This window comes from Pseudophryne corroboree, chromosome 4, assembly GCF_028390025.1.
Source record: "Pseudophryne corroboree isolate aPseCor3 chromosome 4, aPseCor3.hap2, whole genome shotgun sequence".
In the NCBI taxonomy this organism is placed as follows: Eukaryota; Metazoa; Chordata; class Amphibia; order Anura; family Myobatrachidae; genus Pseudophryne; species Pseudophryne corroboree.
In genome coordinates, this window is record NC_086447.1 from 333,562,615 (window position 1) to 333,583,065 (window position 20,451).

Below are 20,451 nucleotides of genomic sequence, written 5' to 3' on the forward strand. Positions count from 1 at the left end.
GATATTTGTTGCTTTTTCCTATAATTGGGGTAAAAAAAAGATCTTGTTTGCAGAGGGACTAAGCAGGTGTGAAGCCACTTATCTGCCTCTAGGTGTTTGGCATTACCTGGTGTATGGTGTTTTTGAGGTGAAGCGAGCGTGTGCCACAGACATTATAGATAATGGCATTCTCTTTCCTGAGGCATATTTTGTGTTTGACCATTTGCTGGCTGACTAAAGGGCCCTACACATTTAACGAACTGCCGCCGAGCTGCCCGACGGCGGATACAGCCGACGGGCTGCCCGACGGCGGGGGCAGTGACGGGGGAGTGAAGTTTCTTCCCCTCCCCCCCTCCCTCCAGTCACCCAGCTCCATTGAAGTGCAGGCAAATATGGATGAGATCGTCCATATTGGGCTGAATGCACAGGTGACGGGGCACCAGCGACGAACGAGCGTGGGGCCGCGCATCGTTCATCACTGGTGACTCAACACTCAGATATGAACGTTATCACGTTCAATAATGAACGAGATCGTTCATATCTTTGAGGAATATCGGCCAGTGTGTAGGGCCTATTAGTAGTTTCTATTACTGATTCAACAGACATTTGTGTTGTATTGACAAAGGTTACATTTTTCTTTTATTTTATTTTTATATATATATATATATATGTATGTATGTGTGTACCAGAGAAGCTAACAGCGCCACAGATACAGTATCTAAAATAAAAACGTCAGTATCTGAACCATGTATTCTGAATAATTACCAAAAAAGGGACCTGGTAGACACTCCCTCCGGACTATTAGGGCGTCAGCTTATTAACCTCAAAAGATAATAAGGCACTGGTATATATGCCTCAAGTTTTTAATTTGGAGCAAAGGGATGAGGTGTTGGACATAGGAGATAAGGCATAAAATGTGCACATTTTATGCCTTATCTCCTATGTTTTTATGTTCTCTGTTATGAATTTGGCATATTGAAATTTCCTATTTTTTATCTTACTTTTCACTTTTTTATACATTATTTTGCATAGGTTGCATTTTTTACTGTTAATATTTTATATAATACCCCTTTTTTAGTGCTATGTTTTCTGAAATAAATTTTATGTTTTCATAATTACCTTCTCTCATAATATTAATTGACACCATTGGTCGCTTGCCAACACAACACCTCATCCCTTTGCTATATATATATATATATATATATATATTCCCTCAGTATCACTAACTAGATGAAACTTATATTGGTAGAGATCCAGTTTGAATTCTAATTAAATAACAGTTATAACTCAAATAACAAAAAAAAGTTGTAAAATAAATGCATGTTTTGTAGTAATGTAAATGTTCATACAGTAGTCATTTTAGGTTATGTAGTAATGTGCACCCATTTAAGCGGAAGGAGCTATGGGTTAAGTTAATATTGTGTTAGGTTCCTGCAGGTATACAGCAGAGAAAATATTTCCCACCTATATTCAAACTACAAAAAGAGCAGTCATATTGTACTCTATAGGGAAGGACTAAAGCACAGAAGCTGGAGTGTAAAGTATTGTGTTCCCTAGTTCCTGGTACTGAGTGTGATGTTCACAAAAATTAAAAAATAAAACACAAAAAACAGGGAGAAACAGCCAACCACAATGCAGAGCAGACCATATTGGACCATTCGCCAGTGTCATGCTATTGATTTACCAATCATTTGGTGTATTTGTTGTAGTTATAGTACAGTTCCGTTACCAAAGTGCTCCTCTGCTGGTTAAGAGGATCTGCTAACAATGCTTCCAACTTGGAAGACTCTTCTCCTTCCTGCCTCACTAATAGATACTGTAAATGGAATTATTATTATTTTTTTTTTTTTGAGATACAATTGTTTTGTCTGTCTAATGCACAGATGAGCCCATTCTGTAGCTATTACAGCCTAGCTAAAACTGCATGCATTAAAAATGCTTGATTGCAAGAATAATATTACTATTCTGGTAATACCTTCTGAGAATTTAGTCCCTAAATGCCTGATAAATCCTCTCCCTAATACCACTTTCAGAAAGAAAACCTGGCTTTTACCCGGCCTTTCAGTGCCGGGTTGTGTTGATGGCCTCTGTTTGACTCCCCCCCCCCCCCCCCCCCCCCTCCCCCCTTTCACACAGAGAAACAAATTACCAGGTCAGGAATTTCGACCAGGTAATTTGCGGATCAACATGGGTATTTCTTTTTCATCCACTAGGGGTCACTGGAGTACTCTAGGGATATGGACGGTTCCACAGGAACTAGGCACTGAATAGTTAAAATTTGACTATACCTCCCCTCCATATCCCAGAGTACCTCAGTGTTTTTTCGGTGCTCACCGAGCAACTAGGCCTGTGGAGTTTCTCCACAATTATTGGGGAAGTAGGGTTACCCGCAAGTGGACCTGGTGGCATCTCGCCACAATTATCAAACGCCCCAGTACGTGTCCAGAACGAGAGATCCAAAGGCAGTGGCGGTGGATGCTCTCACAATTACGTGGCCATACAGTCTTGTGTATCTGTTTCCACCGTTTTCCGCTGCTCCCTCTTGCTAAAACGGATCAAAAGAGAGTCCGTCACAGTCATACTAGTGGCGCCTCATTGGCCTCGGAGAGCTTGGTTTTCGGATCTCCGCAGTCTACTTGCGGACGTTCTTTGGCCGCTCCCACTGCGTCCGGACCTGTTACAACAGGGTCCGTTTTTTTTCTCCGATTTAGTGCGGCTGCGTTTGACGGAGTGGCTGTTGAGACAGCCCTCTTAAAAAGAGAGGGCATTCCAGAATAGGTTATACCAACCATGTTACGAGCTAGGAAGCCGGTTACGGCAGCTCATTATTACAGAATTTGACGTGCCTATATAGGTTGGTGTGAAGTTCGGAAGTTTCCGACATCATCTTTCAAGTTATCCCGTCTTTTGTTATGTCTACAGATGGGGTTAGATGGAGGTCGGCGTTTATCCACACTAAAGGTGTAGATATCTGCGTTGTCAATTTATTTTCAAAGAAGATTGGCTCTATTGCCGTCGGTACACACCTTTATGCAGGGTTTCCTCAAAGTACAGACTCCTTTTCACTCCACTTACTGCGCCATAGGACTTGAATCTGGTTTTAGATTTCTTATAGTCTTTTTGTTTCGAACCCTTACAACAAGTGGATATTAAGTTTCTCACTTGGGAAACAATTTCTCTCCTAGCCTTAGCTTCGGCAGGGCGGGTTTCAGTTTTGGGTGCCTTGTCATGCAAGCCACTGTATTTAGTGTTTCATAATGACAGAGCGGAACTTTAGACGAATCCCGCTTTCCTGCCAAAAGTAGGGTCCTCTTTTCACATCAATCATCCAATATTAGTTCCTGTGTTAACAGGAGATTCTGGAATTTTGGTTGTGGTACGCGCATTACGCGTTTATGTATTCCGAACGTCTACAGTTCCTAAGACGGATACGTTGTTATTCTCTATGATGCGGCCAAGATGGGTTGGCCACCTTCTAAGCAGACCTTATCCAGATGGATAAAACTGACCATACGTCAGGCTTACCTTCATGTTAGGTTACAGCCGCCTACATCAGTTAAAGCTCATTCCACACGTTCTCCGGGAATGTCATGGGCAGCTGGTCGTGGAGTTCTACGACACAGCTTTGCAGTGCGGCTACATGGTCTTCAGTGCACATGTTTGTGCGCTTTTACAGGTTTGATACTTTTGCGGCATCAGCATCTAGCTTTGGCCGTCTAGTGTTACAGGTGCCAAACAGCCCTCCCACCCAGGGGGGAAACTTTGGTACATCCCTAGAGTACTCCAGTGACCCCTAGTGGATGAAAAAGAAAATAGGATTTTGGTACTTACCAGGTAAATCCTTTTCTTTGAATCCATAGGGGGCACTGGACGCCCACCCAGAGCAGTTTTACCTGGCTTGTGGTAAGTTCAGGGAATCTTATGGTAACACACTCTCACCGACTGGTTCAAATTAGCAAGTTTGTCGGGTTGGTGTCAACTAATAGTTATCAGTAATGTTATGTGTCAACTTTATTGTTGTCCGTTTGTTATATGTAATTCTCCATTAACCTCTATAGCTCCTGTTCGGCTCAGTAAAAAAACACTGAGGTACTCTGGGATATGGAGGGGAGGTATAGTCAAATTTTAACTATTCAGTGCCTAGTTCCTGTGGAACCGTCCATATCCCTAGAGTACTCCAGTGCCCCCTATGGATTCAAAGAAAAGGATTTACCTGGTAAGTACCAAAATCCTATTTTTATCTGTGTGAAAGGGTCAAACCGGGTCGAAATTCCCTTTTCTCCGACCCTGGTAAATTCCTGGGTTGAAGTCCCAGGAATTTCAACCCAGGTTGACCCTTTCACACAGAAAAATGACGCATGTTTTTTATGAAATTACGGGTAGAACTGCTTCACCCGGTAATCTTAGTTTCTGTGTGAAAGGAGTATAACGGGTCTATTCATGAAGTGTGGACAAGTGAGTCAGTGGAGAAGTTGCCCATGGCAACTAATAAGTGTTGAGGTAACATTTATAAAGTGCATTCTATAATAATTATAAGTAACAGCTGATTAGTTGCCTTGGGCAACTTCTCCACACTTTTCACATCTTTATGAATAGACTCCACAATGGGGCCTTTCAGCAGAAAACAATCTCTTCCACTGCAATAATAACTGTTTCACCAGCAGAAGGGCTTTTTGCCCTTTACAAATCAACTCCTGAGCTTTGTACCTTTTTTAAATTATCATTTTTTTAATAGGCTATTGCTATGTGCTTGGCATCAGGATAAATTTGCTAGCCATCCCCTAGTCACAAGATTCAACAGCTGTTGTAGATGGAACTGTCTGCAGGTTTGTTTACAATATCTCTCCCTCATCTAAAGGCCAGTACTGACGGGAGAGATGTGTGCTGAGCGATGTTAACACAGACCACTCAGCACACATCTGTCCCCCCGCTCAGCACAGCGCGATGTGCTGAGCGAGGGGGGACGACAAAGGGGGGGCCGCTCACTTCACACAGCGCTGAAGTGAGCGACCTGCTAGTTTGAGCCTGCATGCAGGCTCAATCTCGCACAGGTGATAGTGCATCGCTGGGGGGCATACACACAACAGATCCGTGCTTAAAATCTGAGCAATCTAGTCAGATTGCTTAAGGCCCATACTCACCGGCAGATCAGGGGAGAGATGTGTGCTGAGCGAACCGCTCAGCACGTATAGGGGGGTACACACGGAGCGATAATCTAAGCAATCTGACTAGATTGCTTAGATTTTCAGCAACATCGCTCCGTGTGTAGCCCCCTCAGCGATAGCGATGCGCGGCCCCGCACATCACTATCGCTGCCGCTAGATTGGCCTGCATGCAGGCCAATCTAGCGGGTCGCTCACTTCACCCGCTGGGTGAAATGAGCGCCCCCCCTGTCTCCCTCCACACGCTCAGCACAGATCGCGCTGTGCTGAGCGCCGGGAGAGATGTGTGCTGAGCGGTTCGCTCAGCACACATCTCTCCCAAATCGGGCCGTGAGTACTGGCCTTAACTCTCGGGGGGAGAGATGCGTGCTGAGCGGTACGCTCAGCACACATCTCTTCCCCTGATCTGCCGGTGAGTATGGGCCTTAAACAATCTGACAGCGCAATGTGTGCTGAGCGTGCGGGGGGGGGGGGGGGGGGGGGGTGATTTCACCCAGCAGGTGAAATGAGCGACCTGCTAGATTGAACCTGCATGCAGGCCAATCTAGCACCAGTAACGCGCGGGGCTGCGCATCGCTGTCGGGGTACACACAGAGAGATCTTGCTGAAAATCTAAGCAATCTAGTCAGATTGCTTAGATTATCGCTCCGTGAGTACCCCCCTTTAGATTTTAAACACGGATCTCTCCGTGTGTACCCCCCTTAAGAGGGGCTAAATTTATTCTAACTGATGCCTGACTTACCGTAATAGTCCAGGGGGTATATTTACTAACGTGCAGGTTTACAGTTGTGGAGATGATTTCCATAGCAATTTAATCAGATTCTACTTATCATTTATCTTGGTCCTTCTGAAAGATAATAGCTAGAATCTGATTGCTATGGCCAACATCACTTCTGTAAACCAGCAGTTTAGTAAATATGCCTCCAGGTCTCACAACATGCAGTCTGAATGTAATTTTCTGCTACATACATGGAACACTGTACTTATGGGTGCCTAGCAATTTTTGTTAGGGTCATGATGACGCTACTCAATCCTCCCTAGTCTCCTGATCTACCATGAACAAATAGTGTAGAGTGGCCTTTTCTGAGCATGTGGTTGTCCAGTCCATGCACCCAATTTATATATCTGGTCGAGAAGGGACCTCCTTTTAGCTTTTCTTTATATAGCAGAGCAGGAATCTCGGGGGTGGAGGCGGACTACTTCACCTAGGGTATGGGTCGTTGGATAGACACAACTTAGGTCGACAGTCATTAGGTCGACCATGGAAGGTCGACAGGGCCATTAGGTCGACATGTACTAGGTCAAAAGGTCAACATGTTTTTTTTGACTTGTTTTTGGCGTAGTTTTCTTCGTAAAGTGACGGGGAACCCCAATTAGTCCACCGTGTCCGCTCGCCATGCTTCGGGCAAGGTGCCTCGCTCCGCTACCTCTTTGCTCGGCACAGGTTACCGTTCCAATCGTAGTCCACGTGGATCGTTAAGTATGAAATAATCCAAAACATGGGAAAAAATGTGAAATACTCATGTCGACCTTTTGACACGTCGATCTAGTACATGTCGACCTAATGACCATGTCGACATATTAACCATGTTGACCTAATGCATGTCGACCTTCAGTGGTCAACCTAATGACTGTCGACGTAAGCTGTGTCGACCTAACAACCGTATCCCCTTCACCTATGCTCATGGAGCTGTAACTCTCTATTTCCATTACTGCCCTGTAGATGTTGCATGCTCTTCAGTGGGCAAATCACATTGACAACCAAGATTTGCCAGCACAGATGACAATGCCAATAGCAGCAACTGCAAAAATGTACATGTGTTTTGCATACATGTTCTCTGAGGTCTCTGATTAGATATGTGTTTATTATTTACTCTTCATATGGCTGGAAAACAGCCTGGTGACTATGGCACTGCATTGGGTGTATGAGGTGCCATTTGTTCTGAGTGTTTTATTACAAAATAAGAACAAAACTTATTTGGTCAGGTAAGACAAGTCTTTCTGTGCACTCTTGTACATACCATTTGGTCTACAAAAGTTGTATACAAGTTTAAATCCGACAGATACAATTTGTTTGATATTTGCCAGGTCACTGACATGCAAAGGTCATTACTATGTTATAGTTTCTGAAAAAGATTAGCATATAATATTTTTTTATGGATTTAGATTACTGAATGATACATTTACATTGCCAAATTGTGTTCAATGGTGTAGACAAAATGACTGGCAAATGACAACCCATACTGGCTGTGCTTTTGGAATGTCTATTTTTAGATTTCTCTTTATAAAAGTCTTGGGACCAGATTTATCAAGCCTTGGAGAGTGATAAATTGCACTTTGATAAAGTACCAACCAATCCGCTCATAACTGTCATTTTTCAAATATAGCATGAAACATGGCAGTTAGGAGCTGATTGTCTGGTACTTTATCACCGTGAAATTTATCACACTCAAAAGGCTTGATAAATCTGGGCCTTAGTACTGCAAATTACTGTAGAGAATTTAAGTTTGTAGGACTTTTACTGGCCACTACTTTTAGTTCTTTGTTTTTTCTTTTGGAGGTTTTATTATAGATATGTGTGTTGCCATTAGCAAAAGCATGGATTGGACTTTCCAAGATGAAATTGCTCCAAACTGAAATATGCATGTTTATTGCTTCCTCACCTCGGCAAAGGAGTACAAAAATGTGTAGCATGGTAAGCAGTTGATTCATGTAACTGCGCCTTCTTTAGTACAGGTTGAGTATCCTTTATCCAAAATCCCACATTTTTGGGTCCCCTACCGAGAGTGTGTGTGTGTGTGTATGTGTATATATATATATATATATATATATATATATATGTGTGGAAAAGAAGGGGGGAATAGGGGTACCAGCGACTTGCAGTGTCTACCAAATTAATATAACTATGAAGAATATAGCAGGATAAAAAAGGGGTAGCAATATATTTATACAATTTATAACATAATGATGGGATAAAAAAGTAGGTAAAAACTTGATATGCAAAAAATGTAAAACATAAAAGGATATAATAGATAAAAAAGTGTATAATTTAGCTAGAATCCAAAATCACGTAAAATCAGTAAAAACAATTTTATACTGATAAAGAGTATTTTAGGATGGTGAAAATGATGCTTATCTTTGAAGATGGAGAGTCAGTGGAGGTACACCCAACGCGTTTCGTCCTCAGACTTCATCAAGGGGTAAGGGACTAGTGTACAAACACTCTTATTTATAGCAGCAGTGATTAAGGAAGAGTGTCCATGACATCAATGTAGGTAAGGGGTATGGCTACTGATAATGAGCCCAAATATAGTTTATAATGTGAAAAACGAGCAGAGTACATGGAGAAATCATATGAAAAACAGACAGGACGCTTTTCGCGTCACTTCCGCCCCACTTCCTGTGTCCTCAGTGTCTCATCGCGCATGCGCACCATGCGCTACTTCCGGTCTAGCGTCCTCGTAATGAACTTGCTTTGCCCTTCTTCCGGTTGGGCGTAGGCGTCATTCTGCCCTTCTTCCGGCTGGGCGGGTGCGTGGTGCCTTGTCACAGCTGTTCCCAGCATCTCCATGGTGATTTGTGGTTTAACATACAGGGATGCGGTGGCCATCTTTGAAGTGGTTTTTTGGACTGTAAGTCCATACGGCGGCCATTTTCAGGGAGCCTTTGGATCGCAGACACTGTTTTATGTTTGAGGTGCAGAAGCAGCTCAAACAAATAAGACAAACGCACATATTAATATTTGTAAATGAAATGAGCTTAAAAAGACTATTTAAAACATACTACTTAGATATATTTAATGCTTAGTGGACCCAAAATGAGTTATATTAGTGTTTATACCCAGGTTTAAGTTAGTGATATTTCCGACTTCTGGACTTTTATTAATAAAATTTAATAAATTATTATTGCTATGCTGAGAGTACTATGTCTATTTAGATATTATTAGAACTTAATTAAAAGAAAGGGGACATTCAAATATGTGTAGAGGGTGGATTATCTAAATGGTGATATAGAAGTGTCAGTATGATATTATAAATAACATTAATTGACTAGTGCAGAATTTTGGGATATTGTGAGGATAGATGAAAATAACGTGAGGAGAGTATTTTCAGAGATGAGGTGGAGGTCTTAGATCGTGGAATAGGGTGAATTAGGTGTCTAAAGGGTTGTGATTAATTTAATAGAAGGCGTTAGGAATATTTAGCAAGAATAAATAATAAAATAAATATATAGTGTCTGTGCAGAAAGTGGATTATTCGTATGTCAATATTCCCTGTAATACCACCGTTACGAGTTAGCTGGTCTACCCTTATACAGTACCCAATCTTCTCAAGTGGTTACCCACTTGGTACTGATTGGGCCCAACACTGCTTAGCTTCCAAGATCGGACGAGATTGGGCGTATGCCAGTGCGGTGTGACTGTATTTATTGGCGAAATGACTTATTCATTATGAATAAGTCTTTAAGACTGGCTTGAAGCTTCGGCAGTCTCCTTTTTGATGTTTTGAAGTAATTCTCTGAAAAATCCTGAGTGTCCACTCTGATCACATTTTGATAAATGTTAATACCAAAAGACATACCCCTGATGAAGTCTAGTTACTAGACGAAACGCGTTGGGTTGTTATATTTGATGGGCGCACCCCGGGGCAATGGGAATAGTTCCAATATAGTGTTTGTATGTGGAGATTTCAACCTTTTAAAATGGAACAGGGTTCCTCTTCATTCCCTCAAAAAAATGGAAAATGGGGAAATATAGTGAAGTACAGTTTTTTTAATAGGTTGTACGTTTTTAGCAGCACATGAATAATATACAGTAATAAAATAATCAAGATACAATGTAAAATTCTGTAGTAAAAAAATTCCACCAACTTTCAGTGGGCAGTTAATGCGTACCAGAATATGTGGGGTCCCCAAGCAATGGTTACCCTCAAGCGTTTTGTGAGGTTATGAACAGGTACCTCCCGGGATGTCAGTACTGTTCCTCCTCTCGCCGTGGTAATCCTTGGTGTTCTCAATATTGCTGGATCTGTCGCAGTCTGTCCCACAGCACCAACGCGTTTCTGCTCTCAAGGAGCCTTTCTCAAGGTGTGTGGTGGAATGGAGAACTGGGAATATTTAAACCCAGTGCTGTGATATGATTGGTTCAGACTGGACCTGGCAGCAATTAGGATTTCTCTCATAAATTATATGATATAAATCTCTTATTTCTGGTCATTATGATTATTGGGTGGGTCTTGGTGTGGTGGAAACTAGAAAATTCTGTTTTTTATTCCCCAAAAGTGGTTTTTAAGGTGTTTAAATACCGCATTACGGCGTGCGTTCCAGCTCGTGGAACGCACGCCTCACTTCCGCTTCCGCCGGTCCTTCCTATTACACCTTCAGGCCTATCGCGGAGCGTGCGTTCCACAAGATGGAACGCACGCCGCACTTCCGCTTCCGCCGCCTGTTATTACTGTAGTTTCTGGTCCATCCCGGAGCGTGCGTTCCACGACTTGGAACGCACGCTACACTTCCGCTTCCGCCGCTCGTTTGTGATTTCTGGACCTTCACGGAGCGTGTTTTCCACGAACTGGAACGCACGCCATTACACTGCTATGACTCCAGTCAGTGCTTCCGGTTACGAGTGTTCCCTACATTGGAACGCATAATGCGTTCCACTGATGTCTATTTGGACGGGGGGGAGTTTTAAATGAGGGAAATAACAAGTTTATACAAAAAAGGATAACAATGCACCAAATGCAGTTATTTGCAGGAATAGACATTGAATTGGAATTAGTCAATAAAAGAAAAAGCAATTTGTCATAAAACCATGAGAAACATTTATCACAAAAACCATTTCAGTTCAAAGTCCAGATTTAGTCCCTTAGGGAATAGAGTCCCTATATTATAAATCCATCTCATTTCTGTACGTGCCAGACTCTCTTCCAGATTCCCATTTCGCCAGTGATTTTGCACCATTTTAATACCTATTACTCTCTCCAAGGCATTGCAGTTTTTACTGTGGGTTGTCTTGAAATGATTTGAGACTGAATGATTTTCAAATCCCTTCTTTATGTTTCGGGTGTGTTCTGCCCATCGCTCCTTAAGGGGTCTGGAGGTCCGACCGATGTACTGTAGTTTGCAGCTACATTCCATCAGGTAGATACAATTTTTTGTATTACATGTAATGAAATCGGAGATTTTATACGTATTTCCAGTGGTATTGGACTTGAATTCCTCTATTTTGCTGGGCTGTTTGGTGTGACTCCTACACATCAAACACAAACCGCACCGGTGAAACCCTTTTGTTTTTATTCTGTTGGATTTTTTTGGTGCAATCGCACTCTTTACTAACTTTTGTTTCAAATTCGGTGCTTTTCTATATATAAATTTCGGATTCTGCGGTAAAATTTTCTCTAGAATCGGGTCTCTGGTTAACAGGTGCCAATGTTTTTTTACAATTGATTCCATCTCCTTATGTTGACCATTAAACGTTGTTATGAATGGTAACGTGTATGCATCTTCTTGAACTTTTATTTTTGGTTTTAAAAGGTCTTGTCTGTCCATTTCTTGTATTTCCTTGATATGTACATCGATTTTGTCACCTTCATAGCCTTTAGAAACAAATTTTTTCTTCATATCGGCAGATTGTTTTTTGAACACTGAAATATCCGTGCAGTTTCTCCTTACTCTTCTAATTTGGCCTTTCGGTATGGTTTTCAGCCAATTAAAATGGTGATTACTTGAAACAGAAATATAAGAATTACTGTCCGTTGGTTTAAAATATGATTTGGTTTTTAAAACATTATTTTCGATATAAAAAGTGAGGTCTAAAAAATTTACTTCTATTTTGTTAATATTGAATACCAGGGAGATATTAAAATCATTTTCATTAAGAGATTCACAGAAGGATTTAAGAGTTTCTTCGTCTCCCTCCCAGATAAAAATAATGTCATCAATAAAACGATACCATAGTTTGATGTTGGATAAAAACGGATTGCTTTCCGACCATATGTTATGGTTTTCCCAGTAACTCATAAAGAGGTTTGCATATGCGGGAGCAAAACGAGTCCCCATAGCAGTCCCCAATTTTTGTAGATAAAATTTCCCATTGTGCCAGAAAAAATTGTTGTTTAAAATAAATCTGATACTCTCCAGTATAAATGGAATTTTGTTCGTTTCAAAGGTGCTGTTTTGTAGGTGATAATTCACCGCGTTGATACCTTTTTCATGGTTGATGATTGTGTATAGACTGCTAACATCGGCAGTAGCCATGATGTAGTTTTGTTCCCATTTGAAGTTTTCTACTTTTTGTAGGATATCCAACGTGTCCTTAATATACGACTTGACTTTCACAACTTCGGGCTGGAGATGATGATCAATATATTGGGAAAGATTTGATGTAACCGAGTTGGTTCCTGCTACTATGGGTCTTCCGGGGGGATTAGATAAACTTTTGTGAATTTTTGGCAGTACGTAGAAAACAGGTAGAGTCGGGTTTTTGATATTCATGTACTGTTCTTCTTTTTCTTGAATGATACCTTCATTTTTATACTTGTTCAATAGTGTTTTTAATTCGCGTTCTATTCTGTCGTTCGGGTTCCCTCTTAGGACCATATATGTGGTTTTGTCTTCTATTTGTCTATTAATTTCTTCCTCATATTTTTTAGCATCCATAATAACCACTCCTCCTCCTTTATCCGAGGGTTTGATAACAATTTCTTTGTTGTCTTGTAAAGCCTTAATGGCCTCTCTCTCTTTTTTTGTGGTGTTGGGCTCTTTCTTCCAATGTGGTTGGAGTTTGTCCAAATCGGAAGATACCGCTTTACTAAAACTTTCTACAAAACATCCCCTTGCAAAGATAGGGTTGAAGGTGGATTTCGGTTTAAATGGATTTCTTTCTGCTGTTGTTTCTCCCGGTTGACTTATGAAATATTTCTTTAGGGAAACCTTTCGGACAAATTTCTGGATATCCAGATAGGTTTCAAATTTGTTGAGTCTGTTATCCGGGGCAAACTTTAAGCCTTTTTCCAGTACCTTTGTTTCTTCACCTGTCAGTTGATGGTTGCTTAAATTAAATATCTTTGTTTTCTCCATTTCCAAGTTGCTGTCCTCTTTCTCTTCTGGATGTTGAAATGTATTTTTTCGTCCTTTCCCCCTATTCCCTCTTTTCTTACGTTCTCTTCTGAATACTAGTATCTTCTGTTTCTCCTCCAATTCTGCCCTAAAAAAGACTCATTATTAAATGCTCTATATCTGTTGTTATAGTCTCGGGTTTGTGGTTCGTAATTCCTCTGATTAATGTGCCATTCATCCTTCACGACATAATCTCTATCATGATTTTGTCTTTCCCTTCTGTGGTTATTCTCCAACCTTCTCCAACTTTGGTTTCCTTTCCCCGTAAATTCTCTTCTTCTGTAGTTTCTATTGTTGGGGTAGGGTGAGGGTCTCCTCGTTTCTCTTCTTCTTCTGTCGTATTCTTCTTCTACATTTGATGACATTCTTGTATTCTTTTGTTTTTCATCATTCCTCATTTCCCTTCTTCCATTTCTCCTTTCCTTTGGTCTTTGTATGGGATTGATGTCACAATTACATGGGGTTTCTTCTCTCTCCTCCTCTATTAAATCCTGATTTCTTATGTCATCCCCTTCCTCTAGTTCTATATCTAATTCTTTTTTATCCCTTATGTACTTCCTTTTTTTTCTCATAATTAATTCTTTTTCTCTAAAGAAATATTTCATAAGTCAACCGGGAGAAACAACAGCAGAAAGAAATCCATTTAAACCGAAATCCACCTTCAACCCTATCTTTGCAAGGGGATGTTTTGTAGAAAGTTTTAGTAAAGCGGTATCTTCCGATTTGGACAAACTCCAACCACATTGGAAGAAAGAGCCCAACACCACAAAAAAAGAGAGAGAGGCCATTAAGGCTTTACAAGACAACAAAGAAATTGTTATCAAACCCTCGGATAAAGGAGGAGGAGTGGTTATTATGGATGCTAAAAAATATGAGGAAGAAATTAATAGACAAATAGAAGACAAAACCACATATATGGTCCTAAGAGGGAACCCGAACGACAGAATAGAACGCGAATTAAAAACACTATTGAACAAGTATAAAAATGAAGGTATCATTCAAGAAAAAGAAGAACAGTACATGAATATCAAAAACCCGACTCTACCTGTTTTCTACGTACTGCCAAAAATTCACAAAAGTTTATCTAATCCCCCCGGAAGACCCATAGTAGCAGGAACCAACTCGGTTACATCAAATCTTTCCCAATATATTGATCATCATCTCCAGCCCGAAGTTGTGAAAGTCAAGTCGTATATTAAGGACACGTTGGATATCCTACAAAAAGTAGAAAACTTCAAATGGGAACAAAACTACATCATGGCTACTGCCGATGTTAGCAGTCTATACACAATCATCGACCATGAAAAAGGTATCAACGCGGTGAATTATCACCTACAAAACAGCACCTTTGAAACGAACAAAATTCCATTTATACTGGAGAGTATCAGATTTATTTTAAACAACAATTTTTTCTGGCACAATGGGAAATTTTATCTACAAAAATTGGGGACTGCTATGGGGACTCGTTTTGCTCCCGCATATGCAAACCTCTTTATGAGTTACTGGGAAAACCATAACATATGGTCGGAAAGCAATCCGTTTTTATCCAACATCAAACTATGGTATCGTTTTATTGATGACATTATTTTTATCTGGGAGGGAGACGAAGAAACTCTTAAATCCTTCTGTGAATCTCTTAATGAAAATGATTTTAATATCTCCCTGGTATTCAATATTAACAAAATAGAAGTAAATTTTTTAGACCTCACTTTTTATATCGAAAATAATGTTTTAAAAACCAAATCATATTTTAAACCAACGGACAGTAATTCTTATATTTCTGTTTCAAGTAATCACCATTTTAATTGGCTGAAAACCATACCGAAAGGCCAAATTAGAAGAGTAAGGAGAAACTGCACGGATATTTCAGTGTTCAAAAAACAATCTGCCGATATGAAGAAAAAATTTGTTTCTAAAGGCTATGAAGGTGACAAAATCGATGTACATATCAAGGAAATACAAGAAATGGACAGACAAGACCTTTTAAAACCAAAAATAAAAGTTCAAGAAGATGCATACACGTTACCATTCATAACAACGTTTAATGGTCAACATAAGGAGATGGAATCAATTGTAAAAAAACATTGGCACCTGTTAACCAGAGACCCGATTCTAGAGAAAATTTTACCGCAGAATCCGAAATTTATATATAGAAAAGCACCGAATTTGAAACAAAAGTTAGTAAAGAGTGCGATTGCACCAAAAAAATCCAACAGAATAAAAACAAAAGGGTTTCACCGGTGCGGTTTGTGTTTGATGTGTAGGAGTCACACCAAACAGCCCAGCAAAATAGAGGAATTCAAGTCCAATACCACTGGAAATACGTATAAAATCTCCGATTTCATTACATGTAATACAAAAAATTGTATCTACCTGATGGAATGTAGCTGCAAACTACAGTACATCGGTCGGACCTCCAGACCCCTTAAGGAGCGATGGGCAGAACACACCCGAAACATAAAGAAGGGATTTGAAAATCATTCAGTCTCAAATCATTTCAAGACAACCCACAGTAAAAACTGCAATGCCTTGGAGAGAGTAATAGGTATTAAAATGGTGCAAAATCACTGGCGAAATGGGAATCTGGAAGAGAGTCTGGCACGTACAGAAATGAGATGGATTTATAATATAGGGACTCTATTCCCTAAGGGACTAAATCTGGACTTTGAACTGAAATGGTTTTTGTGATAAATGTTTCTCATGGTTTTATGACAAATTGCTTTTTCTTTTATTGACTAATTCCAATTCAATGTCTATTCCTGCAAATAACTGCATTTGGTGCATTGTTATCCTTTTTTGTATAAACTTGTTATTTCCCTCATTTAAAACTCCCCCCCGTCCAAATAGACATCAGTGGAACGCATTATGCGTTCCAATGTAGGGAACACTCGTAACCGGAAGCACTGACTGGAGTCATAGCAGTGTAATGGCGTGCGTTCCAGTTCGTGGAAAACACGCTCCGTGAAGGTCCAGAAATCACAAACGAGCGGCGGAAGCGGAAGTGTAGCGTGCGTTCCAAGTCGTGGAACGCACGCTCCGGGATGGACCAGAAACTACAGTAATAACAGGCGGCGGAAGCGGAAGTGCGGCGTGCGTTCCATCTTGTGGAACGCACGCTCCGCGATAGGCCTGAAGGTGTAATAGGAAGGACCGGCGGAAGCGGAAGTGAGGCGTGCGTTCCACGAGCTGGAACGCACGCCGTAATGCGGTATTTAAACACCTTAAAAACCACTTTTGGGGAATAAAAAACAGAATTTTCTAGTTTCCACCACACCAAGACCCACCCAATAATCATAATGACCAGAAATAAGAGATTTATATCATATAATTTATGAGAGAAATCCTAATTGCTGCCAGGTCCAGTCTGAACCAATCATATCACAGCACTGGGTTTAAATATTCCCAGTTCTCCATTCCACCACACACCTTGAGAAAGGCTCCTTGAGAGCAGAAACGCGTTGGTGCTGTGGGACAGACTGCGACAGATCCAGCAATATTGAGAACACCAAGGATTACCACGGCGAGAGGAGGAACAGTACTGACATCCCGGGAGGTACCTGTTCATAACCTCACAAAACGCTTGAGGGTAACCATTGCTTGGGGACCCCACATATTCTGGTACGCATTAACTGCCCACTGAAAGTTGGTGGAATTTTTTTACTACAGAATTTTACATTGTATCTTGATTATTTTATTACTGTATATTATTCATGTGCTGCTAAAAACGTACAACCTATTAAAAAAACTGTACTTCACTATATTTCCCCATTTCCATTTTTTTGAGGGAATGAAGAGGAACCCTGTTCCATTTTAAAAGGTTGAAATCTCCACATACAAACACTATATTGGAACTATTCCCATTGCCCCGGGGTGCGCCCATCTGCATCTTTGTAAATTGTCCAGAAACGTTCTTTGGAAGTGGGGGTGACCACTTCAGCGGACGGTGCAGCACTATTGTTTTGAAGCGCTGGTGGAAAAAACATTTTTAAACACTGTTATATTTGATGTTATCTCTGAATAGTATATGAGGAAGATTAAAGATACTGCACTAATTTGCCGATATTCCTCTATCAACTTCAAAGATGGAGTATTCGAAGAGAAATTACATAATTTTGTCTGTGTAATATGATGGACTTGCTTCATTGCTTCTGTACATTTTAATAAATTTTTTATGAAAGAACAGTTCATGTTCATGTTTTAAAATCAATGTTAGTTGTGAAACCCACTGGGTTCCCTGTATTTATAGGTTAAAATAACCTTTGGGCGCCAATTTCCTTTCTTTTTATATTATATATATATATATATATATATATATATATATATATATATATATATGTCATTATCTCAGTAGGGGACCCAAAAATGCGGGATTTTGGATAAGGGATACTCAACCCGTATGTATTATTAGGATTTATATAGCAGCAGCATATTTTGTACTACTTTACAATTGAGAACTAACAGTAAGCTCGAGGGGATGCGGTCAAGATGCGGTCAAGATCCCACCGGCGGTCGGAATACAGACACAGACACCGGAATCCCGAATGGCACAATCATGACATATTCTCCCTCTGTGGGTGTCCACGACACCCACAGAGGGAGAATAAATTAGTGTGCCGAGCGTAGTGAGGCACCGTGTCCGCAGCGTGAAGAGCGCAGCGAGAGAGCCCGCAAGGGGCTGCGTTGTGCTCGCCCCCCTGTCGAGATTGTGTCGGTCAGGATTCTGGTGTAGGTATTCCGACCGCCTGGATCCCGTCCGGCGGGATTTCGTACTGATCCCAGTACGAGAAGACTGGGTATTAACAGACAGAGAGCTAACCATCTATAGGACGACTGGAGTTTAATACATTAGTTTAAGTAACACATATTGTTTATTGATCTCCCAACCAGATTTCAAGGGAAAAAATGTGCTTTGTGGGGCAAGGTGATCCGGTAACACAGCAGTGTTTGGTGTCAGAGGGCAGTTTGAGTATAGAAAGAATTCATGTTAGCTTTGTTAGAATGGAGGGTGGTAATTAGCCTAGGGAAGATACAAGGGTAATCAAAGTAAGATATACAGAGATACAATGTGTATTTCTATGTTAAAAAGTCTAAAGGGCCCTATACACTATGCGATCCGCCATCGAGCTGCCCGACAGCGGATACGGCTAACGGGCGACCCGGTGGCGGGGAAACTTCACTCCCCCCGTCACCCCGCTCCATAGCACTGCATGCAAATATGGACGAGATCGTCCATATTGGCCTGCTTGCACAAGCGACGGGGCACCAACGATGAAAGAGCGTGGGGCCGCGCATCTTTCATTGTTGCTGCCTCCACACTGAAAGATATGACCGGTATCTCGTTCATTAATGAATGAATCGCCCAGTGTGTAGGGCCAGTTATTTTTGTTTATCGCTGATCTATTTGAAGTAATAGAAACTGACAGTAGGCAGCATGGATGGAGTAGTGGTTAGCATTACTACATCACAGCACTAAAGGCATAAATTAAATGCTCAGTCATGGCCTATCGGTGTGGAGTTTGTATGTTCTCCCCGTGTGTTTCCTCCTGGTGCTCCAGTTTCCTCCCACCATCCAAAAATATATAGGTAGGTTAATTTGCTTCAGTTGTAAGAAGCCCACTGGGGCAAGAATTGAGGTGAATGACTGAAAGATTTTGTGTAGAATGTGTGTACTAGTGTACATACATAACTGCTAATAAATAATAAAATAATATGGCAGCCTTTTGAAAGGGGATCTGTACCTTCCAACTATAAATAGTCAATAGTTAAAAAAAGGGGTGTTATGGGGGGGGGGGGGAGGGGGGTGTTTAAACAGGTGGTCTTCAGGTTGCCGACTGTCGGGATTCCCAACAGCCGGCATACCGACAGTTTTTCTCCCTCGTCGGGGTTTACGACCCCCTAGGAGGGAGAATAAATAGCGTGGCGCGCGTAGCGCACCACCGTGCCCGCAAGGGGCTCATTTGCACTCGCCATGCTGTCGGTATGCCGGCAGTCGGGCTTCCGGCGCCGGTATGCTGGTCGCCGGGAGCCCGGCCGCCGGCATACCATGCCACACCCGTTTAAACAACATTGTATAATCTCAGGGAGGGCAAGGGAAAACCATGATAAGTAAAGGTGGGTACACACTAGGCGATGTGCTCTATGAGTGATGTCACCTAGTGTTCTCTTCCCTGCCGGGGTGGTCATCAGTAGTGCGTACTCACTGAGCGTTATGCAAATGATATCGCTCAGTGACATCACGCCTGGGCTGGGCATGCAGCTTTTGGACGATAGTCCAAATTGAGCTGCATGCGCATCGCTCATCGTTTGGCAGTGTACACATTAGTCGATATGATAAACAACATCGCACAGGAAGGGCAAAATGAGCAACATCATTTACTTTATCACCAAGTGTGTACCCACCTTATCTGTGTCTAGGTACTGATTATAAACAAAAATATATATTAAATATATACTCTATTTACTAATATAATTGAGAAACAGACAATAGGCACACACTAAAAATGTTATGCAAATAAAGCATACTGTAAGGATCAGATGTGCATACACTTGCTTTGGGAGCACAAGCACACAAGATACTATGTAAATAGGCATATGTCCAACTGAGCATCAGGCCTCTCCTCAGTGCAAATACAGTATGTCTACTCATTTCCGAATGATCCAGACTTCCATCTTCAGAGTTTTGGCTGCAGGTTACTGTAGTGCGGCTGCCTTTTCCTCTACCGCAGTATAGTGCTTGATGTTACATTGTAACCAACTCAAACAATGTGGCTAATTTTTATTTTCAATATCTACATTTTAAGTACAATTTGTGAGCTGATCATCTAGGTTTGCTGTGTGAACTGATGTACACATTTATTGTAGGGGTTTTTGTTAAACCTGCTTCTATATTCTCCTCTCCAAGTGCTGTTTCTTTCTATATATATATATATATATATATATATACATGTGTGTGTATGTGTATATATATATATATATATATAATTTATTTATTTAGCCTTTCTGTCCTGCACTGGTTTGCACCATCCTCCCTGCCGTTGCTCTCTGTGCACCCAACTCTGTGCTCCTGCCCTATTGTGCCAGCCTCTCTACTCCTTTGCCTGTGACAGCCTTTCTGCTCTCTGTGACAGCCTGTTTTGCCCTCACGTTAGTGGTGCAAGTAGAAAAAATGTCTTACGGGTACTGTGTGCGCGCGCCG

General features: G+C 41.2%; 1 pseudogene; it reads right to left on the reverse strand.

Moving 5' to 3' along the window:
• Positions 1-9,449: 9,449 nt before the first annotated feature.
• LOC134912108 (5S ribosomal RNA) lies at positions 9,450-9,568 on the reverse strand (annotated as a pseudogene).
• Between the last annotated feature and the right edge of the window lie 10,883 nt (positions 9,569-20,451).